At 47.9% G+C, this 27,745-nt stretch overlaps 1 protein-coding gene across 2 annotated transcripts in view; it reads left to right on the plus strand.

The window, feature by feature from the left end:
- The window catches only part of PIK3CD (phosphatidylinositol-4,5-bisphosphate 3-kinase catalytic subunit delta), a 479,399-nt gene that overhangs the window by 205,258 nt on the left and 246,396 nt on the right, over positions 1-27,745 (plus strand). The gene's annotated exons all lie outside the window — the stretch shown is intronic.

Consider the following 27,745-nt stretch of genomic DNA (forward strand, 5'->3'; position numbering starts at 1 on the left):
GCGCCTTGGTCACAATCCCCAAAAATGTGACACTTGCAAGAATGTTTGCCACAGAGACACACACACAGGGAAAGTTTGCTGTGGTAGTCTTCGAGAAGAAGGTGGAAGCTTCCAGGTCTGAGGACCAGACATAAGCTTCCAAAATAGCCTCAATGAAGTCAAAAGCTTAGACTTCTATACTAGATAAGGAGCTTTCTGAGCCTGCTCAGGTGAGGCATTTGGTCAGTGTTTGGCAGGCAGAAGGAGAGTGTACTACTTAAGAAACACACTCAGAAGGCCAAGAATTCTTCATGTTCACACACACACCATAAAATACTACCATCTGGTAAGAGGCATCTTCCAGATCTGATTCACATGAGATTGTTTTTAATTGTAGCAGGTCTACATTATTAGTTCAGGCACTGTGGTTTGTTCTAAAGTAAGCACTCCATGTTTTCACCAAATGTATAGCTCTAATGGCGCAGACTTTCTTCAAAGAAAATGATGTGCCGTCTACCCCCTGGTAGATGATTGGCTGATATAGGTGTTGGCTGAGAAGGACAAAAACAACATTAGCAGCACAGGGATAAGCTATGAACCTAAGAAAAGCAGTTCTGAATCCAAACAAGAAACTAGTGTTTTGGGGAGCAAGCATTTTTCACAAAGGAAAGGACCTGTGATCCCATTCCTGGACAATAGCAACTAGTTGGTGCAGCTCGGATTCCTTCTAACAGAGCAAACAATAACAATAAGAACTGTCATGGCACAGTGGGAGATCATGTCTTTCATTCTACTGCTGCATCATTGTCTCCTAATGAGAATGATATAGGAGCAGCTAAACTTGCAGAGGCAACAGGTGAATGGAGATTGGGGCATGTAGTTCTCATAACCCCCCAGAGGAGAGAAACTTTACATTGGTGGAAAAAGAATGGCAATGTTTTCAGAGGTCAACCCTTATTGCCAGCCAGGAATCAAGGCTGCATAACATACAGCTCTGTTGGAGTGACAAGCACAATTATAAGCTCGGCTCTTCTAAAGAATTGTTGCTTTTTATGAACATGCTGAAGCTAAGCTTAGAATGATTAAATTGGCTGTCAATACCTTCCTTTCATCAGGGAAGCACTCGCCAGTCCTATTTCGAACAGATAGAACAACCATAATAACTATGTCCTTAAACAAGGTGGAACAAGATCTCTCCTATTGTTGCAAGCTGTGAGTGTGAGTAATCAAATATGATGTAGATCTCTTTATAGAGCATATGCCAAGAATAAAATGGTGTGGTGGATCACCTCTGCAGACAGTACTCAGACAACCAAGAATGGGAGATAGACAGCAGGCAGTTGGATCTTGTATTTAAGAGGTGGAGTGCATCCCCTCAGGACATGTTCACTACCCAAAGAAACATTTAGTGAGTGTCCACAGTTTGTGTGCCGGTGGCAGTGCCCGGGATCTCAAGGGGAAGCATTTGGAATGATCTGGGACAGAAATTTCATGTACGCATTTCCATACCTCTCCATTTCCCAGGGTGCTGTGGAAGGTCAAGATAGAGTGCTGCAAAATAAGTTTAGCAGCACCCACCTGGACTTGTCTTCCTTGGTACACTGAGTTGTGGAACATCCATGCAATCTGTGATGCCTTTCAAACTAGGCATTCATCTACTGTCCAACAACAAAGGACAACTATTTCACCACAGGGCTCAATCTCTACAGTTGAGAGCCCAGCTCACCATCAATTAGAAGTTGGTCATTTTATAATATAAAGTGAAGCAAATTGTGGTATGGGCAAGGAAAGAAGACTGGATTTGCTTAAAATTAGCAAAATAGCTAATTCAAATTCAGGTTTTGGATATTCTTGAATTAGCATATGTTTTTCTCCAATCTCAAATTTTCTCATTACATCTGATGAGGCTTCGCTTTTCTCAAACAGGCATACTAAGGTGTTCATGAAGGGTTTATTCATATCTTTTCCTCTTAAATGAGATTGTCACCAGTTTGGAAGCTGCCTTCTGTTTTGACAGCATTAATGAGACCACCATTGGAAACAATTTATAGAGCATTCTTCTAACAAGTTTCATGGAAAGCTGTTCTCTTCCTAGCAGTAACATCAGCTAGAAAAGTAAATGAATTGAAAGCTCCGTCTTGCGAATAATATTTGCTTGTCTCCAAAGACAAAGGAGCATTACATACTCATCCCAGGTTGATGCCAAAGGTTCTGATGGCATTTAATTTGCGTTAAAAAAAACTCTGAACGCTGCACTCGCTAGATATTGAGAGATGCTTCAAATTCTATCTGCAGAATACCAACTGTTATTGATAAGTGGACCAGTTATTCATAGCTTACTTTATGTTCACATGAGGGAAAACCTATGATAAAACAATCAATAACTAGATGCATTGTTTCATGTGTACTACAGTGTCATGCCTCTGCGAACAGACTACTGTATCCATAAGGCCGTATTCAACAAATATGGCATCTAGAGCTGCAGTCTTTGCTGGATGTTCATGCTTACGACAATTTGTGAAATAGCAACGTGAAGGAAGATGCACACTTTAAGGAAGCATTACTGCATCAATAGTCAGACGAGAAAAGAACAAAAGTAGGACAAGGATGCCCCGAAACCTATTCCTCCCCTGCTATTTCTTTTACTGCTGTGCTACTTTTAATGCAGACATGTGAACTTTTGAAAGATCAGATGCTTAACTGTAAGTTTGCTTCCTCAGCTTTGATTTTGTTCATAGTTCCCATGTGACCCGTCCTCACCTCTTTTCATGAGACTGTAGCTTGAGCAATTGTTCACTGTTACGAGCTAGAAAATCTGGCACTTGGAAGCCTCTGTCAGAGCAATAGCTGTGCATCCTGGCTGCTGATTGACTGGCTTTCAGATCACTTATAATGATGTAGATGAGCTCTACATTGTCTGTGAAATTATCAGTGTTGTTGAGTGTAATGGTACACTGCTCTGCTAATTACCGAGGATTCCTGATCTGATGACTGGAGAATTATCCAAAGTAGTCCGTACAAACATATATAAAGGGTATACATATCAATTAATATACCTCGATCCTGCACATTGTAATCATAATCATATGGAAAAAGAGGAGAAAGTAAATTGAAAGAGGAGACATTGCCTTTTGCCCTATGTGTGTGCATACATTTGTATCCGGCATACAAGGCATTGACATAGACCATGATGTGTGTCAAATAGATTCAGGCCACATACTGAGCATGGTTATTTGTGCTGCCTACATTGCAGACAGTGATTCTGGAAAGCGACTTTGTTGGATATTTTACAAAACCTACAGCAGGGAGAATATATTTTAGGTTTCAGTTATTTTTATTGAGGTTTTAAAACAAATACAACATAAGGCAGGCATACCCAGGTTAAAGCTAAACAATACAAGAATAGTAAAAAAGAGAAAATGAAGTGCCCCTTCACTCCCAAAGGCCGCCTTCTTACCCCCATGACACCACTATGTGAAAGGTAAATTCTCTATTAGTTTGAATTATTTGTCAAGTAAGGCTCTCGCCACAAATTTACAACTGATAATGCAAAATCATGTGGCTTGTGGCCTAATGTACGTCATCTGTTAACGGCTGGTCAGGTCTCTATTATCCTTGTGCAAATAAAACAAAAAGGGGGCCTACATTTTGTTAAGTTTATCAGATTCATTCTTTAGAGCGTATGCTGCTTTCTCTTGTACTAGGATGCCTCACATCCTCTGAAGCCACCTATCTGTGTCTGGAAAATTATCTCTGCCCCAAAGACCCAGTTGAGTCTGCTTGGCCACCAAGAGGAGATGTGAAATTATTTTCCTTCTGTGAGAGAACAGAGGATAGGTATCCACTGTAGGGGGCACTGTATTGAGATTGGGTTTTTTCAGTGGGTCTGGCCTCAGTCATACTAAGGATGGCTAAAATGTCATCCCAAAAGCAATTGAGCTTGGTGCAGGTCCACACTATATGGTGCCTGTTTCCCCGCAGCATCTCCAGCAGAGTGTTTTTTATCCATAATGTGGAGCCTGGTGGTTGTATATTGCCATCAATAGAGAATTTTATAGATTGTTTCACAACCCTTGGCATGGTGGCCAAAATTGTTAGTACAAGTTAAAATGTTGTCCCATTGTTTATCTCCTAAAGTGGTCCGTAGGTCTTCTTCCCAGAAATTCTGCTGTAAGGTTTGGTATTAAATGTCAAATAGTTCTGAGAGACCAGATAAGTGAGAGGGTGCGGGGCTGCTGCCTTGATGTGTGGGTGACTGTTGGAGTGTTGTACTTGGGAATATTGCAGTCTTTACACCTCTAGCACATAGTAGGTGTTCTTAAAGTGTTTAAAGGAACTGATTTCCCCATTGTATTAAAAGTATTTCAAGCTGTAGCATCCCCGTGTTACCCACACCTGGAGATAAAATCACTCTAAGCCCGGAGTGAATTCCTTGTTCCCCTGTACCGGGGTTATGGAAGATGGATATGTGGTAATCCCTATATAGCGTGAGAGGCAGGCGTATGCTTCTAATTGGTGAAATATAAAGATTTCAACAAGGTCTCTCCCAAGGGTCAGGCTGTCATGTTCTGGTCAGTGAAACACCATATTTTGTTGGTTTTCCTTTGTAGCCATTCTATAACCTGGTGTGTTTGGGAAGCTAGATAGTAGTAGTTTATGTTGGAATCTCCAGGCATCCCTGTGTGGGGTGCAGTTTACATGTACATGAATGTAGACTTGTTTTTTCCTCCTCCCATATAAAATTGCTATAAAGTGCCTCCAACTGCACGAGCTCCATTTTCAAGAGAACAGAAGTGGGAGGGCTTGGAATAAGTAGAGGATCTTCGAGAGAACTGACTTTTTAAAATCTTTTCTCCCCAGCCAGGAGGGGGTATGGAGATGCCAAGAGTAGATGAATGCTTTGTTTGATATATATAATTGTCTAAAGTTGCTTCTGGTGCAGTTATGTAAATTTGGAGTTAGGGTAATAATTAATAAAGTGAGACTCATATGTCCTTTGAAAGGGAGTTTTGTTTTGTAGTGAGGTTGCAAGTCCTCCACCCCCCAAAATTATTAGTCCCATTTATATTTACTGAGGTTGACCTGCAGACTAGCTAGTGATTGATAATCCTCCAGCAGAGGTATTAAGCTCTACAAGGATCGCTTAAGGACAGTTAGGGAGATACAAATGTTGTCGGCAAAGGCTAACATCTTGAAAAATGTCTTAGTGGAATGCCTTGGATCCCCACGTGTTCTCATGTCCTCTGAAGAAAAGGTTCTAGCATAGTGCGAAGAGCATTATGGAGAGGAGACAACCATGCCTCAATCCACTCTCTATCCTAATCTTTGAGAAACTAGTGCCATTTACCTATGCGCCAGCCCATGGTACGTCCTATATTACGTCAATCTAAAGTGTTTTGGCAAGAGTTGCCTTCATCATTGCCCAGTCTACCCTGTTGAAGTCCTTCTCCTCATCCAGGGATAACAGGACAGCCTCCTTAGTGCATCTGTGCTAACTCAATGATATATAGCGCTCTTTTGGTTTAGTCGCTGGTGGACTTGGGCAGGACAAAACCAGTGTGGTCGGCGAGTATCAAAAATGGTAAGGAGGATTCCACTCTATTAGCGACAACCTTGGCCATAATTTTGGTATTGACATTCAACAGGGAAATTGGCCTGTATGACTGGCAGCTAGTAGGAGTTTTGTGGTGCTTCATAAACAAGGTGATCACTGCTTTGGTACTCACCAGCATTCTTCTGTGAGGGCAGCGCAGGTTGTTGAAATGTTGAAAACCTCAGCCAAAATGGGAGCTAACAGTAACAGGCAGTTTTATAGGAGGTGACAGTAAAACAATCTACGCCTGGGGCCTTGTTTGGTTTCAGATACTTAATGACTGCAAGACTTCCTGCCACCATAATGAGTTCATCTAAGTTTGCCTTGACAGAGATCAGTAAAATGGTAAGGTAAACCAATCAACCCTAATGCTGAGGCCATCTGGGCTTCATTGTTAGGGTTGGGTGCTATGTAGAATATACCAAAGTATTCATTGAATGCTTGGAGCTTCTCCTTCTCAGATGTTTAGGATCTGCCTGTAGCATCCTTAACCTATGTAATGAACTCTCCAGAAAGTGCAGCACGTAATTTATTAGTTAAAACGATCCAACCTTGTTGTCCGCCTCATAGAAGTATGTTCCCACTTTCGCCAGGATATTGTTGCTTTGTCAAATTTGAGGATTCAGTTTTGAACTCTGAGAACATTAAAAAACCTCAAAATGTTTTTGGGAAAGGGGTCTGCTTATGTTTTTGTTCTAACTGGATTAAATCTTCCAGGAGCCGTAGCAATTCTGTTTCCCTCTTGCGGCGGAGGGAGATGGCCTCTTGTATGTGGACACCTCCCATTACATCTTTTAGGGCATCCCAGACCACTCTTAGATTCATCTGACCTGTGTGGTTGAGTGTATGGTATTCTTTTATAGCTTCCCTCTTTTCATGGAGAACCACCAGGTCTTTCAATAAGATGTTTTTCCATTTCCAGGTGCCCCTCAGCAAGTCTCTTCGCCAACATTGAGGTTCTATATGGTAGCTATGGTAATCAGAGTGTGATTTTATTCACCCATGACAACTAAAAAAACATCTGCCGTGTTTATCTGCTTTAACTTAATTCACTGTATATTTGGATTGTTTCTTACCAATATAGCAACACCTGTATTTTTTAATGGGCCTAAGGCATGATCTTGAATAGGAAAAAATCTGGTGCAAAGTTTGTGTTGGTTCTCTTTAACCAAACATGTCTCTTCTAATAAACTCAAGTATGCTCCAGATCACCAGCGTATTGTCGTATTATTGAGCTCTCAGACTTTATACATGATTGAGGTGTAGACCTTGTTTAAGTTGAACGGCATGGCACTTACCGGGGGACTCAGTAGCTGCTTCATGTAAAATTATGCCAAACCTAGTATCTCTTAGGGTTAGGGTGTCATGAACCTCCTCTTAACAGCTCCCTGCTGAAATAAGAAAATTAACTATGAACGTAATATAAGCTATGGTATCTTTTAGTTCTAGTTGTATATGGTGTGCTGGTTTTCTCCCACACTGCCCAGTCTCACCCAACACTCGTTGAAGTGATTCAGAGGGTATATGTGCCCTTTTATTCCATTCTAGAGGATTGATCCCATGGTTCCAGCAGCAGAGTCAGCCATTCTACTGGAAGACCAATCTGAAGGGGTGTACCCATCTTAATTTGATATCTTTGGATCTAAGAAAATCGGAGATTAGTTTGAAGGCTCTGCATTTGGATAAAGGTATGGGTGAGAGGTCCTGATAATGCAGTAGAGTGGTCCCATTGAATGAAATCTGGCTTCCATTACGGGCTCAAATCATGATGGTCCCTTTTCCTCTTAGAAATGGACCTTTGTGACTACGTCCATAGGAGAACCTTTGGAACATTGCTAGGACACTCTGAGTTCTTTTGAGCCTGATATGCGGCGCCTTGGGACCGTTAAAGAAGGCATCAAGCAGCCGTTGAACATCTTTGGAGATGCTCGAACATCATGAATGCAAACCTGTTCTCAAGGTCTACGCATTTTCCTTGGAGGAGAATGTGTTGGTCTTTTAGTGATAGCAGTCAGTGTTGGATTCTGTTGCAGTCCTCTATCTGTTTGTGCAGGCCTTTCTCCGCTTCCTCTACATGGAACACCAACGCGGGGGACATGATTTGACGCTGATGGAGCAAGATGAGTAGGCTTCTGCTGGCGGATCCCATCTGGTGCCATCCTAACTTCATTTATGGCTGTAGCTCCCAAAAAGTCGGGGACATACACCCAACATCCCGAAGTTCTAGAAACCTTGACCAAAGTAAGTGCTTGGGACGGTGTCTGTTGATAGAGAACCGCGACATGCGAGGGGGCAGAGCGATCCCAAAATGGAGCCCAGAGCCTAAAGCAAGGAGGCAGACTGGTATGCCCATACCTGTGAGTAATGTGGCGACAGAACTGCCAACCTAGGGGACAAATAGTGGCACCCTGAGGCACTCCTGAGGAGCAGACTCCCAGCTGGTGCCATATCGGTTCCCCCAGGGGAAATGGCGGGAGCTGACGGAGTGACACGGTATTACTGGGCCCACTGGACCGCTAGACCCCAACGTGATGGATGGATGGAGAAATGGGCCCATGTACCTGGGCAGGCGGCACTGGGCCAAGGTGAGGCTCCGCTGTGACAATGGTGAGACCGAGGGGAGCCTTGCTGGAAGGTGTGCCTGTGGCAGGGCCTTTGTGGCCTTGGAACGAGACTGAGGAAGAAGGCCCCAGGAGGTGGCCACTGAGCGTGGAGGAATATGGACAGCGCTCCGGCCTTGTGGCGAGGACATATGGTGACGCCCACCTTGGGTGTCTCATGCCCACAGTAATCAGCGCAGGGCAACTGGCCGCCAGCATTATCTGCTCCCCCCACGTTCCTTTTTTTGTAACAATTTTATTTATTGATATTTCAAATGGTACTTATCATTATTCACGGTGCCAAAACAAATTACACAGTCATAATATGCACCATTTCATGTCAACATTGAAGTGAATGACTAAGTGGGGTGTTCATTCAGGGGGTCCAAATCAGATGTATCAATCTACAGGGGGGGTCCATTGGGTCCTCGTCTGTGTCCCTGCGTCAAGGGTTTCCCAGGCGTCCACCACCTTTGCCCAGACAGGGGCTATTGGTCTGTGTCTCAGTCCTCTCGTCTCTTCCCTCTGTAGTGCCTTTTCCTTTGCCCTTGCCCAGCATGTGACATCTGCTACCTATGTGCCCAATCTAGGCCCATTTTTATTTTTCCAGGCCATCGCCATCCTCCTGTGTGCTAACCCCAATGCCAGGCAAACGTGTTCCTCACCTTTTTTTTTAGGGGGCTGTCGAAGAGTCCCAGTAAGCAGATATCCGGCCCGTTTTCCAATTGCCTTTCTAGTGTGCTGTTGAGCCTTGCAAGGACTCTTTCCCCCCCCCCCTCTCCAAAATGTCTTAGCGACGGGCATTCCCAGTTCATGTAACAAAAGTCAGTGTCACTCAACTGGCATTGTGGGCATGTCCCTGATGTTACTCTATATATCTGATTAATTCTGTGGGGAGTAAGGTAGATCCTATAGACGTAGTTGTATTGAATATACTTCAGACGTGTGTTTCATGAAGTTTTGTGTCCATATGCTAGGGCTCCAATCACCCCCACCCCCACCCCCCCCCCCTGCAGGCTGAGCGTCACCGTAGCCACCTACTGACAATCCCCCGTCAGGGTTCGAAATCAGGATGCTGGAATGGTCAGTGGTAAATTGGCAAAGTAGTAGAGGAGTCTGGTGAGCATCACCATATTGGAACGAGTAATCCGTGCCGATGAGGAGCCTTAACAAGCACCAGAAAGCTACTGCAGCCCTCGGTGTCCGGTATGCATTGCCCAGATTCCCCCTTGAAGATTTCTCAGGTCGTGATAAATCTGGATTCCCAGATATCGAAAAGTACGGGGGCCCAGAGAATATTCTCCGGACAGGAGATTGGTTGCGGCATCCCCTCAATCATTGAGAATACATACATCTTTTGCCTTTTGAGCCACAGGCCTGAGTGTCTGCCGAAGTCCTCCAACACCTGAAGCACCTGAGGTAGTACGGCATTCCCATACCATAAATAAATAAGGAGGTCATCTGTGTAAAGGGATATAATGTGGGGGGTTCCTTGCCTGACCACTCCCTACTCTCTGGCTGCGGCCCGAAAACTCTCCACCATTGGCTCCCTAGCTATGGCAAACAATAAGGGCATCATGGGCATGTCCATGATGTTACTCCGTATATCTGATTAATTCTGCGGGGAGTAAGGTCAATCCTATAGACGTAGTTGTATTGAATATACTTCAGACGTGTGTTTCGTGAAATATTGTGTCCCTATGCTAGGGTCCGGTTCCATTCGACGTCTGTCATGTTTCTGCCTATATCTGCGTCCCACTTACGTCGCAGCCCCCCAGCGATCATTCAGTCATCTCGCTCAGTGCTCTGTATTTCCACATGGCCTGGTGGGATCTGCCCCCACGAGCCAACATGGTCTGTAGGACCGCATCTGTAGGAGGCTCGTCATTTTCATCTCCCCACATGTCTTTTAGGGCTCTTGTGATGGCCTCGTAAGTTCAGAATTGACCAGTGGATAAACCTGTCTGTTCGGTCAAGTCTCTGAAAGGAATCAGCATTCCTGCTTGATATAGGTTCCCACAGTCGTTACCCCCCCGTCTGTCCAGGGTTTTAGCTGTCCAGAGGTAAAGGAGGAGCAGGGTTCGCCATGCGGTAATCCAATTAGGGTGAGGGCTGGTGCAAAGGACAGAGTCATGCACATTCTCTTAAGGGCCCTGCGCCAGGCGGCCAAGGCTCCGCTCACCAGTATACTTGGTCTGGGATGGGCATTATTCCCACCGAGTAAGCAGGCCTGGAACCTTTCCCCCTCATGCAGTCACGTCGTCCAGAGTGACCACTGATCAATCCAGCCCATTGAGCCATCACGCCGGCCACTGGAGTTGAGCCGCCAGGTGGTACAGCTTGAAGTTAGGTACACAGAGCCCCCCCCCGCCCCCCCACCCCGCAGGGGCAGGTGGAGCAACGCCATAATCACCTCATGACAATCCCCCATCACACACTAACTCCTGTAGGAGTGCGTCCAGGATTCGAAACCAGGGCGCTGGAATGGTCAGCGGTAAATTGAAAAGCATTAGAGGAGTCTGGGAACATCACCATCTTGGAAAGGGTAATCCATGCCGATGAGGAGCCTTAACAAGCGCCAGAAAGCTACTGCAGCCCTCGGTGTCCGGTATGCACTGCCCAGATTGCCCTCTTGCAGATTTCTCAGGTCGTGATAAATCTGGATTCCCAAATATCGAAAAGTACCGGGGGCCCAGAGAATATTCTCCGGACAGGAGATTGGTTGCGGCATCCCCTCAATCATTGAGAATACATACGTCTTTTGCCTTTTAAGCCACAGGCCTGAGTGTCTGCCAAAGTCCTCCAACACCTGAAGCACCAGAGGTAGTACGGCATTCCCATACCATAAATAAATAAGGAGGTCATCTGTGTAAAGGGATATAATGTGGGGGGTTCCTTGCCTGACCACTCCCTACTCTCTGGCTGCGGCCCGAAAACTCTCCACCAGTGGCTCCCTAGCTATGGCAAACAATAAGGGCATCATGGGCATGTCCATGATGTTACTCCGTATATCTGATTAATTCTGCGGGGTGTAAGGTAAATCCTATAGACGTAGTTGTATTGAATATACTTCAGACGTGTGTTTCGTGAAATATTGTGTCCCTATGCTAGGGTCCGGTTCCATTCGACGTCTGTCATGTTTCTGTCTATATCTGCGTCCCACTTACGTCGCAGCCCCCCAGCGATCATTCAGTCATCTCGCTCAGTGCTCTGTATTTCCACATGGCCTGGTGGGATCTGCCCCCAAGAGCCAACATGGTCTGTAGGACCGCATCTGTAGGAGGCTCGTCATTTTCATCTCCCCACATGTCTTTTAGGGCTCTTGTGATGGCCTCGTAAGTTCAGAATTGACCAGTGGATAAGCCTGTCTGTTCCGTCAAGTCTCTGAAAGGAATCAGCATTCCTGCTTGATATAGGTTCCCACAGTCGTTACCCCCCCGTCTGTCCAGGGTTTTACCTGTCCAGAGGTAAAGGAGGAGCAGGGTTCGCCATGCGGTAATCCAATTAGGGTGAGGGCTGGTGCAAAGGACAGAGTCATGCACATTCTCTTAAGGGCCCTGCGCCAGGCGGCCAAGGCTCCGCTCACCAGTATACTTGGTCTGGGATGGGCATTATTACCACCGAGTAGGCAGCCCTGGAACCTTTCCCCTCATGCAGTCACGTCGTCCAGAGTGACCACTGATAAATCCAGCCCATTGAGCCATCACGCCGGCCACTGGAGTTGAGCCGCCAGGTGGTACAGCTCGAAGTTAGGTACACAGAGCCCCCCCGCTCCCCCCCTCCCGCAGGGGCAGGTGGAGCAACGCCATTGTCACCTCATGACAATCCCCCATCACACACTAACTCCTGTAGGAGTGCGTCCAGGATTCGAAACCAGGGCGCTGGAATGGTCAGTGGTAAATTGAAAAGCATTAGAGGAGTCTGGGAACATCACCATCTTGGAAAGGGTAATCCGTGCCGATGAGGAGCCTTAACCAGCGCCAGAAAGCTACTGCAGCCCTCGGTGTTCGGTATGCACTGCCCAGATTGCCCTCTTGCAGATTTCTCAGGTCGTGATAAATCTGGATTCCCAAATATCGAAAAGTACCGGGGGCCCAGAGAATATTCTCCGGACAGGAGATTGGTTGCGGCATCCCCTCAATCATCGAGAATACATACGTCTTTTGCCTTTTGAGCCACAGGCCTGAGTGTCTGCCGAAGTCCTCCAACACCTGAAGCACCTGAGGTAGTACGGCATTCCCATCCCAAAAATAAATAAGGAAGTAATCTGTGTAAAGGGATATAGGGCCTCATTCCAACCCTGGCGGTCATAGACCGCCAGGGTGGCTGTCCACGGAAGCACCGCCAACAGGCTGGCGGTGCTTCATGTGGAATTACAACCGCCAGAAACAGGATGGCGGGAACGGGTGTCGTGGGGCCCCTGGGGGCCCCTGCACTGCCCATGCCACTGGCATGGGCAGTGCAGGGGCCCCCTAACAGGGCCCCAGCATGATTTTCACTGTCTGCATAGCAGACAGTGAAAATCGTGATGGGTGCAACTGCACCCGTCGCACCCCTGCAACACCGCCGGCTCCATTCGGAGCCGGCTTCTGTGTTGTAGGGCCTTTCCCGCTGGGCCGGTGGGCGCTCCCTTGGCGGACGCCCGCCGGCCCAGCGGGAAAGTCTGAATGGCCTCCGCGGTCTTTTGACCGCGGAGCGGCCAATTGGCGGTTTCCGCTTGGCGGGCGGCGCCCGCCGCCCGCCAATATTGGAATGACCCCCATAATGTGTGGGGTTCCTCACCTGACCACTCCCCACTGTCTTGCTACGGCCCGAAAAACTCTCCGCCAGTGGCTCTATAGCTATGGCAAACAATAAGGGTAAGAGGGGGCAACCCTGTCTGGTTCCTCTGCAGATCTCATAGCTACTTGAAATCATATGCCTAGTCTTTATTCTTGCTGGATGATGGGTGTAGAGCAGGTTGACCCATCTCGCCCATCGAGGCCCTAGCCACATTCGCATCATCACCTCCTCAAGGTAGTCCCATCTCACATTATTGAAGGCCTTTTCCTGGGTGGCAACTAACCTTTCTTATAAGTGTCCATAAATATCTCCGCCAGCCTTGGCTACAGGACTCCCGTAAATCTCTGGCAAAATTCTGGCAGGAGGCCATCTGTGCCTGGCATCTTCCTCATCGTGAGGGCTTCGATGGCAGTTGTTGCCTCCTTGGTGTCCACCGGCACCCCGAGCATCATGCCAACCTGCTCAGCAAGTGTCCTCAATTGCAGGCCATCCAGATAACTTTGGAGGGAGTCCAAATCTGCCTCCGTCGGTGGGCTATATAAGGATGTGTAGTAAGCTCTAAACTCATCATTAGTATCTGTCAGAGAGTAGAGTGGGGTCCCATCTCTGGACGTCAGGTGGGTGATAGGGGTGCCCCTGCTCTCTGGGTTGATCAGCCAGGCCAGTAGTCTCCCCGCCATCCCCTCCTCTTTATGTATCCTGCTCGTATATGCTTTATAATCGTGGCACCTAAGGCGCTCTAATGCTATGTTGTGGGCTTTTTGTGTTTCTGAGAGCTGCCGGGGGCCTTCTGGTCCATCACTAGCAATGATTCCCATCTACGCAAGTCTGTCTCTAGACTGGTTAGGTCTGTTTCTAGGTCTTTCTTGATCCCCACTGTTTGACCTGGGCAGTGGCCCCTAACTACCACCTTCAAGGTTTCCCACTCTACTCTCCTAGAAGAGGCAGTCCCAGAGTTCAGGGTGCGGTATGCTGTCAGTTTGGTGGCTTATGCATTTTGAAAGACCTCATCCTCCATGGCTTTTAGGGTACATACGCCACATCAGGGTCAGCGGGCACTTTTCTAATGTCTGCATTGTCAGTATCAGTGGGCTGTGATCAGAGACTTACGTCCCAGCTACTCTGTGTGTAGGACAGTGCCACCGAGGTCGGCAGAGCATATGATCTATCCTAATGTGTACTTGATAGAGGGGAGAGTAGTATGAGAATTCCTTACTTTGGGGGGGGTTGAGTCCGCCATGCATCCTCCATATCTCACCTATCCATCCATTGCGCCAGTCCGTTTGCAGCTTCCTGCACTGGGGGAGTGGAACGGTCCCAGTCGGGATCTATGATCTATGATACTGTTAAACCCCAACCCCGCCGCCTTCATCCAGAGATAGGGACCATTTGGGTATCTCGCCAGTTGGTGGAAAGTGCATGTAGGAAGGGGGTATGATCCTGGTGGGCGGCACATATACTCCCCAGTACTATCGGCCGGCCACAGGGGCCTCCCTCCACCAATAAGTAGCAACCCTATTTATCAACGTCTACTTAAATGGTTTCAAAGGGCACCTCCGCCCTCAACTATATCATTGCTCCTCATGCAAACGGTGAATAAGCGGTGGCAAACAGTTGCCCCCGCCAACGTTTATGGAGACGATCGATCTCAGTGAGGTGGAACTCTTGCAACAGAGCATTGTGGACCTTTCTCCTCTTCATGTATGTCAGTATGGTGTGTTGTTTTGATGCAGTGCCCATCCACCTGTATATTCCAGGACATCAGTTTAATAACAGTAGCATTGTTCAACATACTTTAACATTATCCTTTGACCTGCATCCTATCCCCCTCCCCGCATCCCCCAGTGTACCCCACAGCGTCATTCCCCCTAACCAAATGCATATCTGGGTTTTAACAAGAACAAAAATAGTGAACCTCCAACTCCCTGACTTTAGAGCAGTCCAGCAACGACCGACCACCCCAAACCAGTACATTCAAACTTTGACATTCTCTCATCACTCTTCTGGAGCAATCCAAGGGTGAGTGGGGGGTAAGATAGCTGCTTGCCTTCAATAGATCATCAGGTTTTCCAGAACAGCCTGGCCCGTTTTCGAGCTTCTGCTCCTGATAGGAGTCTTTTTTTTCACAGGATTAAGAGGTGCGATATATCAAATGTCAAGTAATGTCTACTGCTGTTTAGGGTGTCACTTGAGGGAGTTTTTCCAGCACGCTGGCGACCGATTCGAGATCTGAGGTGTCCTCTGTTCCGTGGGCATCTGTGAAATAGATTCTATCCTTATCTGAGGTGGGCGAGTCCGGATTCCGCAGCCTAGATCTCTGCACGTTTCTTCTGGTTTGCTTGTAGTTGTGTTGGGCTCATCGCACGGCCTGTACCTTGTCTCTTCCTGTGGCGTCTAGGTGCAGTGGGCTCATTCACTCCACGTTCAATTCTCCCACTTTTATAAGTTTCAAGCCAGGCCCATGCTTCCTCAGGGTTTTGACAAAAGTGCGTATGGCCTTCCCACATTATCTTCAGTTTCAAGGGAAATAACAAAGCATAGCGGATCCCTTCCTCACATAGCGTCCTCTTCACGTCCAAATAAGAAGCCAGCTTAGACTGCACCACCGCTGTGTAGTGCGGAAACATTTTAACTCGACTGTTCTCTACCTCAAAGCTGCCTGCTTCTCGTCCTTTCTGCAACAGTGTATCTCTGTCATTGTAATGTAGTAACTTGACCACAACCGGTCTGTGTGTCGTCCTGGTGCAGGGGGTTTAGCTGGTACTCTGTGCGCTCTTTCCAGTGCAAAGAATGGTGTAAACTTCTGCTGACCTAGGAGTGATTTCAACCAGGTTTCCAGGAAGGCCACCATGTCTGTGCCCGCAGTCCCTTCTGGGAGCCCTATGATGGGACATTGTTGGTTGACTTTGGCACTCCGCATCCTCCGCCCGATACTCTAGCCTCTATACCCTGTCCGTGAGGTGGGCCAGCTGCGTCTTGTGCGCTCGTTACAGTTGCAAGGTCTGCCAAGTCCCCCTCAGTGGCTTTCACCCTGTCAGTCAACTTTCGGTGTCAGCCCGTAAGTGGCTCAGCTCAGCCAACACATTCCCGATCTCTTGCTAAAGGGGGTTCTTCGAATCCTGAAATTGCCTCCTTTTGTAAGGTGACTTGCAAGGGGGAAAGGGTGCACTGTCAGGTGTGAAGGCTGTGCTTCTGTACCTTCTCATTATCAGGACTGAGCGCTTGCGGCACTTGGGGCCTAGCACTTTGCTTCCCCATTGGTAACCTTGTGAAGGTCCCATTACCACCTGGCATTACGTGGATGGACGTGCCTGAGGGGAGGACCTCTTGCCACAACCTTTAGTCTCCCTCAGCTGTTGGGGTGTCCAGGCGAGCCAGTGGCCCACAAGCCGCGTGTAGCTTCAAAACCTTGGGGTCCCCATCCGTTTCCCTTGTAGATGTCCCCAGCCGACAGGTCCTTGTCACCTCCTCCCTGCCTGGCCTGTATGCAGATGGTCGATGCAAACCTGCCGAGTAGTTCCCGCCGTCCCAGGTCCCAGCAGGGCCACGGGGGCTCTGCACCCACCGCTCAAATCCGTCTCTCTCCCCTGCGTTCATGTTCACTGTCCAGGGGTGCCCCAGGAAGCTGGGTATCCTCTAGGCATCCACCTATTTTCCCAGGTGGGTGTGGGATGGGGGGGCAGCACTCGATGGCAACACCCTCCTCCCCCATTCCCCGCCTGCAAGCACTGTAGCACCCCGCAGGCAATCTTCACACGGAGGCCAAATCACTTCCACCTCTCCGTGGATCCAAGGGGACAGGTCCGCACCGACCCAGCCACTCTGTGCCTCCTCTCGTGTGTCCCCGGAGGTTGAGACACCTATCACTGCAGTCGTCTCGGGCATTGGGGCGTCAGTGCCCTGCCCTGCCTCCCTGACCAGGCCTCCTCTCACCACCTGGCCGAGGGGGAGGCCCGCCCGCCACAGACTGCACTCCTTACCGAGGCCTCCAGGCCTATCCTGGAGAAGGGGTCACTTTGCTGGGCCAGCACTGGCCCCCCTCCTCTTCTTCCGTGTCTTCAGGCGTCGGACTCACCTCTGCAGCTGCATTTGGCAGGGAGCCCCGAACACCTCAGTCATGTCCCTCACCCACTCTGGGCTCGCTTGGCTTCACCGCAGCCGCCGTCTTGTATGGCTCCGCTGCCTCCACTCTCACTCGTCTTTGCGGGGTTGGAAAGCAATAAGGGGGGCCGCTGCCAGTGTCCTCCAGTCGGTGCACACACTGTGCACCCCAGGGCACCTCCTAGTCTCTACCCTGGGCTGCAGCACCATTTACTTTAGGATCTATGCGGGCTGGTCCGGAGCTGCTCATTTAGACAGCCTCCATCTTCGGCTGTTAGCACTGCCCCCTCCCCTCCTCCGAGTTCCTTATCAGTGATGGTGCTACTGGAGACCTACTACGGGGCCCTTGAAGTATGGAACCAGCTCCATTAGATGAGCCTAGGATTGTGGCATTTCGTCAGCCAAGCTAACTGATGGGGAACTGGTTGAAAGTGGTCAGAGAAGTGACTCATGTTTGAAGAACCTAAACGGCCCCACTTAGTGATTGCCCATTCTCCCTCGCATTCAGCCGACAGCTGAGGAAGTCCAGTTCATCGTTGCATTCAACGCTCACAGCTGTTTAGACTAAGAAGAAAGACTTGAAAACTGAGAGGGACTATTCTGAGAATCCAAATACGCCATCTCGCATGGAGGGGAGTGACCGGGCTGCCAGTCATAGAACTGATGGAAGCCCCTCACTACAGGATATATTGCATGCTATCTCTGCTTCAAAGAGGTCTTTGAGGCCAAGATGGACTCATTTCCAATGAATCTGGAGATACTGCGTGATGATCACCACCATCTAGCTGAGCGAGTCACCACAACCGAGAATGACCTGAAGATTATCTCCCTCGTTGTGACTGACTGCTATGAAAACGAAAATCTGCATTTTGGAGAAAAAAGATGAAAATGCAGTAAATGGGTTGTGTCGCAATAATATAAGAGTGATCGGACTTCCAGAACGTATAGAAGGAAAAGACATGGCGGGCTACCTAGAACGCTGGCTCAGATTGGAAGTGGTGGGAGAATCTCTCTCCCCATTCTTTGCGCTGGAAGGAGCTCAGAGTGCCAGCGCAGCCCCTGCCCCAGTGGTGGCAAGCGTACCTCATTATAAAGAGTGCAACCATATTCTTCACCAAGCGAGACAGATGGGAGGATTCTTCATAGAGAACTGCAGAATCTGGATTTTCCCAGACTTCTCCACAGAAGTCCAGAAACAAAGTTCCTCATTCCTAGAGGCCAGATCTAAGCTTCAACAGCTTAACTTCCCTTATGTGATGCTATTCTTCGCCTGCCTCTGAGCAGAAACGGTGGATGGCACACAATTCTTCCAAACTCCAGGTGCGGTGTGGAACTGGATAGATTAAGCTCAACCGGCCGATTCCAGCTGAGGATCCCGTGAAACCTACCGCCGTAGACCTTGGACTTGGCAACATCCCTTGTCGAACACCACAGCAGCCCCACCCAGAGAAGTACAGGAAGAGCGGCAGAAGGTGGTGGATGTTTTGCCATTTATGAGTGGTGCTGAAGCAAGGCCTTCACCACTGTTGGGAGAGGACGACTCGTGAGCTTCTCACTCTGATCCTGGCACAAATTCCTCTGAGGACTCGAGCAGCACTTTACCAGTAGTAACACCAGGGACTGAGATTACATTATTTGAATATATTCTCTTACTGAAGGTAACAGGTACTCCACAAATATGACGGTAACATGGAGTTCCGGTACAAGGGCCTCCAACCCACTGGGGTTCATCACAAGCCGTAAATTAATGTTGATTCTCATAGCCGGGTGGGTATGAGAAACACCCAGGTCCTGGAGAGGACCTGGGGGGGACCACTGGGGCAACCCCGACCCCTCCATCTGCATAGCAAGCAGGTCCTCCTGCGACCATTGTAAATTGGTATGACTGTTTGGATGGTGGATGTATGCCTGTTTGTCCTGGTGAGTGAGAGTTGGGTTGTAAACTGTTGGGTGTTCCTGGGGATTGTTAGGTTTGTACAACTTCTGGACATTGCATTTCCATTGTCGGTAGGCGGGAGGGGGCGATCAAGGGGAGGAGTGATTTTCACCACCAATATGTTTACTACTATATCTTATAAGATTTTTCCCTGGAACGTAAGGGGGATGCACATGATGACAAAGCGCTATAAGATATTTTCCTATCTGAGCAGGAGGAGGGATACATGTGGTGCTTTTACAGGAAACACATCTCACAGCCAAAGAAGGAGTGACCCTCCATAGGCGCTGGGGAGGCCAAGCCTACTACACCACCTACTCCGCCTACACCGGGGAACTTTGATCTTCGTTAGGTCAGGGGGCCATTCCAACATACTGGTAACCTCATTGACCCTGAAGGCAACTATGTAGTAGTAACTGGGCGTCTAGAGAGGCAAGGCATAGCTATGGTAAACATATATGTGCCAAATATAGACCAAGGACCCTTTCTGATGCGCCTTTCGGCTACCATAGTACTTTACCTGGTTCATACCACTGTTATCAGAGGAGATTTGATTTTCACTACTTAGCAGACCCTCTACTAGACCGTTCCCATCCTCCACTCCGGGGCGCTCCCATTGTATTGATTGCTCGTCACGTTGGGTAATGGCAGAGACAATCGGGTGTCATAGACTCATGCGCTAGTAGCCAAAACATGGTTATCCAGTATTGGATCTTTCATAAATTCACATGCTTGAATCATCCCGTCGTCGAAGTGGGAGTCCCACGGTACATAAAATAGCAATAAATAATAAATAATTTTTTTTTTGCCATAGGCTATAATGGAGTCAGAGCTTGCTCATATAGCCTATCCATGTTCTTTTGTGAAAGGACCCAAACCTGCCTGCTGTCCAATCAGGCACCATCACCCTCTAGAACCTTCTCCAGAGAAGCTCCCTTCCTCAGATTTTCTACCGCACGTCGTGTGAAGGGAGTCTCCCTGAGCTCTGCTCAGTTTTTTCTTCTACTTCAGAGATTTTCTCTCAAGAAAGCTTCAAATATGTCAGATTCTTCTAGAAAAGGCCTTTTCCGCCCTTGCAAGACCTGTGGGAAGGAAAGGCTCCATGTGGATGACCCACATAAAGAATGTCTGTACTGTCTCTACCCACAACATCGGGTTAAGGACTGCAAAATATGTCGCACCTTCTCCACAAAGACCCTCAGAGACCAGGAGGGCAGACTCCTGACATGGTTACAGGCCAAATCCTGCACTTCAGGTGAGGAGAGTGGGTCAGAGAGGCCACATAAAAGGTCCAGATCTGAGGACCTAGGCCACATAGAGAAATCCAGAAAGAGGCAGAAATCTCATCATGGGATGGGCTTACAGACTTCAGTCTCCTCTGAGCCTTCCTCTCCTCTTCAAAAGAAGGAGTCTTACCATCTATCTCCTTCTTCAGAGCCTTCCACTTTTGGAAAAATGACTCTGAAAATTAGAACGACGACGACAACACCGTCGACGACCATGACGACTAAGACGGTATCTACATCTACCGTCTCCACTTCATCGTCGACGAGACCGTCGTCAGCGTCGACGACCCTAACATCGACGGTAAGGGGTCCGATCCCTTCTCTCCAGACTCCATCGGCACTGTCGATGACTGCCCCGTCGACTATAACCTCAGCGACGTCATTCTCATCGGCGCTATCGCCATCGATGGGGTCAAAGAAACTACCGTCGACGACACTACCGTCGACGACACTACCGTCGACTAAACCATCGTCGGCGAGATCATCGTCGGCAAAATCATCATCGGCAAAATCATCGTCGGTGACTCCACCGTCGACGGAAAAATCTGCACCATCCACGGCTGCATCAACTTTCACGCCATCGACAGCAGTGATGCCTAGTGGACACGTTGAGGCCATTCCTACCTCTTCCAGGTCTCCAGCTCTCCGAGCCATGGTCAGCATCAGAAGTCTACCTGCACAGGACGTTTATCCAACCGACACATCTCCAAACAAGGTGTCTGCTTTACTACCCAGTCATCTTCTTGACTGGGAGGAATCGGACGAAGGTCCTTTTGGAGATGCACATAGCCCTTCTCAGCTCCATGTCAAATATCAAGACGACGATGAAGAGAATGAGTATGAACAGTATCAACCATACTACTCTCATCAGGACCAATACTATGAAACACAGGAGCCTCAACACAGAGACACCGTAGAAATGCCTTCCTCCTTAATCCAGGATTTACAATCCATGCTTCAGGATTATAGGAGAAGGTTTCCAGCGGAAAGTCAACCACCGGCGCCGGTCTCTACGGTGACGCCAGGTAATGCTCCTCCTCCTCCAGCTACTCCAAGATCAACATCACACTTGGTGTTAGCTGCACCCCCCAGAGATGGAGGTTCCACTTCAGGGGAAGAAGAACAAGAAGAAGGAGAAATTTCTACTCCACAACATCCTACAGAGGAATGGGATGATTATTTGGCCCCCACTCCTTCTCCACCACCTCCTCGCCCCTCTGATTCTCCGACCGAGGACATAGGTGGTTTCCATAATCTTATGGACAGAGCCGCAGTACGTTTCCACCTACCAACATCTGTCTCCCAATCGGAATGTTTCCTGCATGATTTCAAAGAGCATTCACGGAAGTCGATACGGTCCATTCCGATTATTGATTACATTTGGAGCGAGGGCACAAATATTATGCGGAATCCGGCTACTGTTCCTCCAGTTCCACAAAAACTGGATAGAAAATATAAGGCGACCCAAGATTCTCCGGCATGCCTTACTGGCCATCCAAAGCCTGATTCGGTCATCTCACAGGCTGCTCTAAGGCGCTCCAAAAATCCATCAACGCCTATCTCCACTCCTCCAGACAAGGAAGGTCGCAGACTGGATAATATAGGCAAGAGATTCTCCTCAATGTCTGCAATCACTGTCAGGGCAGCGAATTCATTAGCAATTTTAGGCCGATATGATCGTCAAATGTGGTCCGTCATGCAACCTTTCCTGGACCTCATCCCAGAAAATAAGCAAGAAGAGGCACGAAAGATCCTACAGGAAGGTGAGCGTGCGTCGGAAGAGATTGACTGCGCTCTGGACATAGCCTCTACTGGTTTCCGCCAACTAGCGGACGCCGCTGTCTTACGACGACAAGGTTGGCTCAAGGCCACATCCTTCAGACCAGAAGTGCAGTCCCGAATTCTAGACATGCCTTACGATGGGGAATCTTTGTTTGGCAAACATGTGGATGACGCACTTCAAACCATTAAGACGGACACAGACACGGCCAAGTCCCTGGGTACCCTACAGTACAGGAAGAAGCCCTTTCGAGGGGCTAGAGGGAGAGGTTTCACCTCATTTCGAGGTTCCTTTCATAGACAGTACCAGCAATCCCAGTACAGGCCTTCATACCATCAGCAGTACAGGCAATCATCGACTGCCTCCTATACCAGACAGGGAGGGAAACGAAGACAGGGTTCACAACCCAGAGATCAACCCAGAAAGCAATGGTTTTCCACAGGCACCGGCTATGCTCCCTCAATGCCCGCAACATCAACAAATAGGAGCAAACATTTCCAACTTCATCCAAGAGTGGAACATCGGACAAGTGGGTGCTAGATATAGTGACAAGAGGTCATACCCTGGAGTTCACAGAAAAGCCACCGCTTCACCCACCAACATCAGGCAGATCTCTCCACCTTCGTCTGCTTCAAGCGGAAGTCTTCAGCCTTCTGGCCAAAGGGGCTATAGAGGCAGTTCCTCTGCAGCAACGAGGTCTCGGATTCTACTCCCGTTTTTTCCTCATAAGGAAGAAGTCTGGAGAGTGGCGTCCTATATTAGACCTCAGGAAGCTCAACAAGTTTCTTCGGAAACAATCCTTCAGGATGATCACATTGTCAGATATCTTGCACCTCTTGAATCCTGGCGATTTTATGACAACCTTAGATCTCCAGGACGCCTGCTTCCACGTTCCAATACACCAAAAACATCGCAAATATCTCCGTTTTACAGTAGCCGGTGCCCATTATCAATTCAGAGTCCTGCCATTTGGCCTCAGATCAGCTCTGAGAATCTTCACGAAATGCCTTGCCCCAGTCGCAGCCTCCCTCAGAAGCAAGGGTTTCCAGGTGTTCCCTTACCTGGACGACTGGCTCATAAAAGCTCCGTCATCTCTACTAACCTCAAAAGCCACAGATGCCTGCCTAAGACTATTCAACAGTTTGGGTCTAACAGGGAACCTACAAAAGTCAGTCGTGTTCCCCGCACGCAGGAGAGTTTTTCTGGGAGCAGAATTGGACACTATCCAAAACAAGGCATATCTTACCCTAGCAAGGCAGCAGAAGCTGACCCAATTGGCTGTCACAATCTCCGCAAGAAAGTTCGTTTCAGTACGACTATTCAAATCGCTTCTAGGCATGATTTCCTCAGCCATAGTCCTAGTACCGCTGGCAAGACTCAAGATGAGACCTCTACAAGAAGAACTACAACTCCAATGGACCCAGTCACAAGGATCCTTCGACGATTTAATAACTATCACACCAAGGATTCGGCAGACGTTAGAATGGTGGTCCCACATCAACCACCTCTCCCACGGTCTAACCTTTCTGGCACCAATAGCAGATTTCGTTATCACCACGGACGCCTCCCTGGAAGGATGGGGAGGCCACTTACAGGACATGCGCATTCAAGGCAGATGGTCCAAGCTCCAAAAAGAGATGCACATAAATCTGTTAGAACTGAAGGCGATTCATCTTACGCTCAAAGCTTTTCTGCCACGCATCGCAGGATCATCAGTGTTAGTCAGAACAGACAACACAACAAGCATGTTCTACATCAACAAGTAGGGAGGAACAAGATCCCTCTCCCTCTCAAGGGAAGCTCAGTCTCTCTGGAACTGGCTCACACGGAACAACGTCCGCCTCAGGGCAGAGCACCTGGCGGGGGTCAACAATGCTCTAGCGGACTCTCTCAGCAGGACAGACGACAACTGTCATGAGTGGGAACTCAACCAGACCATACTCAAGAGCATTTTTCAACGATGGGGTCGGCCTATCCTAGACCTGTTCGCCACCAACCTGAACGCCAAATGCCAGTTTTACACCAGTCGATACCCACTCCCGGGGTCGTGGGGAAATGCTCTTTTGATAAGATGGTCCGGGATCTTTGCATACGCTTTTCCCCCCATTCCACTGATTCCCAGACTCCTCAGGAAAAGGAAGACCGAAGGCTGCAAGATCATTCTCATAGCCCCCAAGTGGCCGAGGCAGTACTGGTACACGGAGCTCCTCCTCTGGTCAATAGCCAATCCAGTCCGTCTCCCTTGCAACCACAATCTTCTATTGAAGAATCAGGGTCTCATCTTACATCCCGACCCAACTTCACTGCACTTGCATGCTTGGCTCCTGAGTTCGGAGAGTTCCAAGATATGAACATCGACCAAGAATGTAGGCTCATATTATCTAAAGCGCGAGCGGAGAGCACGAATAAGACATAAAAATTTAAATGGAAGAGGGTTCTGTGTTTGGTGTTCTCAGATCAATTTTCACCCATTTCAAATCAATCCTGAGCAAATTCTTCCTTACCTGCTCGCCCTTTCCAAAGCTGGTCTTTCCTATGCATCAGTCAAGATTCACCTAGCAGCTATAGCCTCTTACAGACGATCGGCTAACATGCCGTCTATTGGTTCAACCAGAGTCATCAAACAGTTTATGAAAGGGCTGTTCCGCACCTTTCCTCCAGTTCGCTTACCTCCGCCAGAGTGGCACCTTAATATTGTTCTCTCCCAGCTCATGAAAGCCCCTTTTGAACCCATCCATAGAGCTGAACTCAAGTACATCACCTGGAAAGTGTCAACATTGCTCGCTCTCACCTCTACCAGAAGAGTCAGTGATATACAAGCGTTCACTACTAAAGAACCCTTTCTAGTTTTTTCTGAGGATTTCGTTATGCTCCGAACCAATCCCAGATATATTCCCAAAGTTCCTTCTTCGTTCCACCTCAATGAACCAGTTATTCTACGAACCTTTTTTCCAAACCCTACTACGATAGCAGAGAGAACTCTTCATTCTTTGGACATTAAACAATGCCTAAAATTTTACCTGCAAAGTACCAAGAACATCAGGAAATCAGACCAACTCCTAGTATCTTATTCTCTGGGACGTCAGGGAACAGGAGTAACCAAGGCCACTATAGCCCGATGGATTTCTTCCACAATCCAATTTTGTCACACCAAGGCAGGAAAACCATTGACTAGACGCCCGAGAGCCCACTCTACAAGAGCAGTCTCCACATCGGCTGCTTTGTTCCAAGGTATTGCCCTTGAAAAAATTTGCCAGGCTGCGACATGGAAAACCACGCACTCCTTTACGCAGCGCTATTGTTTGGAGTCATCACAAAGAGCAGACTCTCTAGTAGGACAAGCTGTGCTACGCCATCTCTTTCATTAAGGTGAGACCTTTCCTTAGTTATAGTCATATGGTTTAAGATGCAGATAACCATGTTTCTATTGTGCTTCCTGGTGAAATATCTAAAGTGTATGTATCTGTATTCCTTCGTAACTCACGCTCAGAAATATATGAGTTTTCTATAAATGTTATTATTATGATTATTATTAACTATAATTGAGATAGATGGTCTTCATGCTCGCACCCTCCACCCACGCTGGATACAATGTTTATCAACCATACTGCTGTCTATTCAGATTCAAGCATGTGAATTTATGAAAGATCCAATACTGGATAAGAAAACAAGTTACTTACCTGTAACTACAGTTATCCAGTATTGGTATCTTTCATAAATTCACATGCGACCCAACCGCCTCCTCTTTGATGCTCGCATTCCTCTCAGGTTTTAATTTTTCACTCTCGTGCTGGAAAATCTGAGGAAGGGAGCTTCTCTGGAGAAGGTTCTAGAGGGTGATGGTGCCTGATTGGACAGCAGGCAGGTTTGGGTCCTTTCACAAAAGGACATGGATAGGCTATATGAGCAAGCTCTGACTCCATTCTAGCCTATGGCAAAAAAAAATATATATATTATTTATTGCTATTTTATGTACCGTGGGACTCCCACTTCGACGACGGGGATGATTCAAGCATGTGAATTTATGAAAGATACCAATACTGGATAACTGTAGTTACAGGTAAGTAACTTGTTTTCTTCTTCGAGGACAATTAAGGCGGTCTCCTGTTTGAATGAAACCCTGTGCAGGGACATGATTCAACCACTGGAGGCGTTATAAAAGAAATGGAGAGTGGATCTGGGGACCCCCATTCCCAATAAAGACTGGGCAGTTATACTCACAAGATTCCCAAAATCATCCTGCAGTGCCCGATTTAAATTGATTAACTATTTCAGACTTCATACGACCTACCTCACCCCGGGTCATATCAACACAACAACAGTGGCATGTCTGCATTGTGGGGAAAATGGGGCTTAGTTAAAACATATGCTGTAGGACTGCCCACACCTGGGAGAGTTTTGGAGATCAGTCACCAGGGTAGTGGCTGAGGTCGTTGATAATGAGGTTCTGGAATCAATGGAACCCTGTGCACTGGAAAGATTCTCTCATACTGCTAAGAAGAAGGTGACTAATAGGTTTCAGGACCTAGCATTGGTCTTCGCTAAAAGGGAAATTAGACAAAATGGAAAGGTTCTGGGGAACCCTGCATTGATGTCTGGCACTGAGAGCTTGAGAGAAGGGTGATCTATGAGGTTGAGGTGCTCTTCAGAGAACCTAGGGGGAGGGTGATACAGTGAATAGAAGTTGCTCAAGCTTGGGAAGGACTGGTTGATTGTCTAAAAGAGCCATATGATCAACCTGAGGGTACTTTACCTGTGGGAGCTAAAGCACAAGCCCCCAAATCCCTAACTGTAAACTCTGTTGAGAGAGACTAGAGTCTGGACTAACTAACATGGACTGTCTACCTCCCAAAATGTGACCTCATTCCCCTCTTCCACATATAACATCTCCTACCATAAAATTCTTTACATAAGCAAAGCTGTAACCCAGTAACAGGTTCACTGCAGCATAATATGACACTGACTCTGAATTGGGAGGAGTGGGGGAGAGGGAGGAAAAAAAGGGGAAGTGGAGGAGGCACAAGGTAATTGTGTTAGAATTTGACTCTTAAAGGTTTTCTAGCATTTACGCTATGACTTTGCCTGACAAGAGTTGTGTGTTCACCAGACGTCTGGTGTTCCATTGTATTATCTTAAAATGCCAATATTATCTGTTTACAAAAATAAAAAATGCAACTCTAACTCAGTCACATCTTTCCATACCTCCTGTAGATCACTCCGTAAACTCAATTTGAGCGTCTGTTTTTCCACCTTGAGGTCTTGAAGTGCTGTTGATAAGAAGTCTTCCTTGATCCCTCTGATCTACAAAAGCAGACCCTCGTACAGGTGGCAACAAGAGTGTTAGCGCAAGGCCTACTTCTCCATCTGCAATCTGTCTCAGAGGTCCCCTTGGCCACAACGTGCCCATGGTCTTATCTCCTCCCTCAGTAAAGTCTCAGCAGGACCCTGCTGCTAATCCGAATTGAGCAGACTGGTCTGTTTGTCGGGGTGTTCCAGGGGACGAATGGAGGCACCCTCTGCTCCCCTTGATGGACAGCCTCAACCTCCTCACGACGGATAGGTTCTGGTAGGCCCCAGATTGTCCTTGGTAGCCCCAGGCTATGCTTCCTTCTCAGACTCACTGGCAGAGGTAGTAGAGATCCACATACTGCCTCCTATGTCTCCTGTCTCATTCTCAGAATCCCGTGT

The sequence above is a fragment of the Pleurodeles waltl genome, chromosome 6, assembly GCF_031143425.1.
Source record: "Pleurodeles waltl isolate 20211129_DDA chromosome 6, aPleWal1.hap1.20221129, whole genome shotgun sequence".
Lineage (NCBI taxonomy): Eukaryota > Metazoa > Chordata > Amphibia > Caudata > Salamandridae > Pleurodeles > Pleurodeles waltl.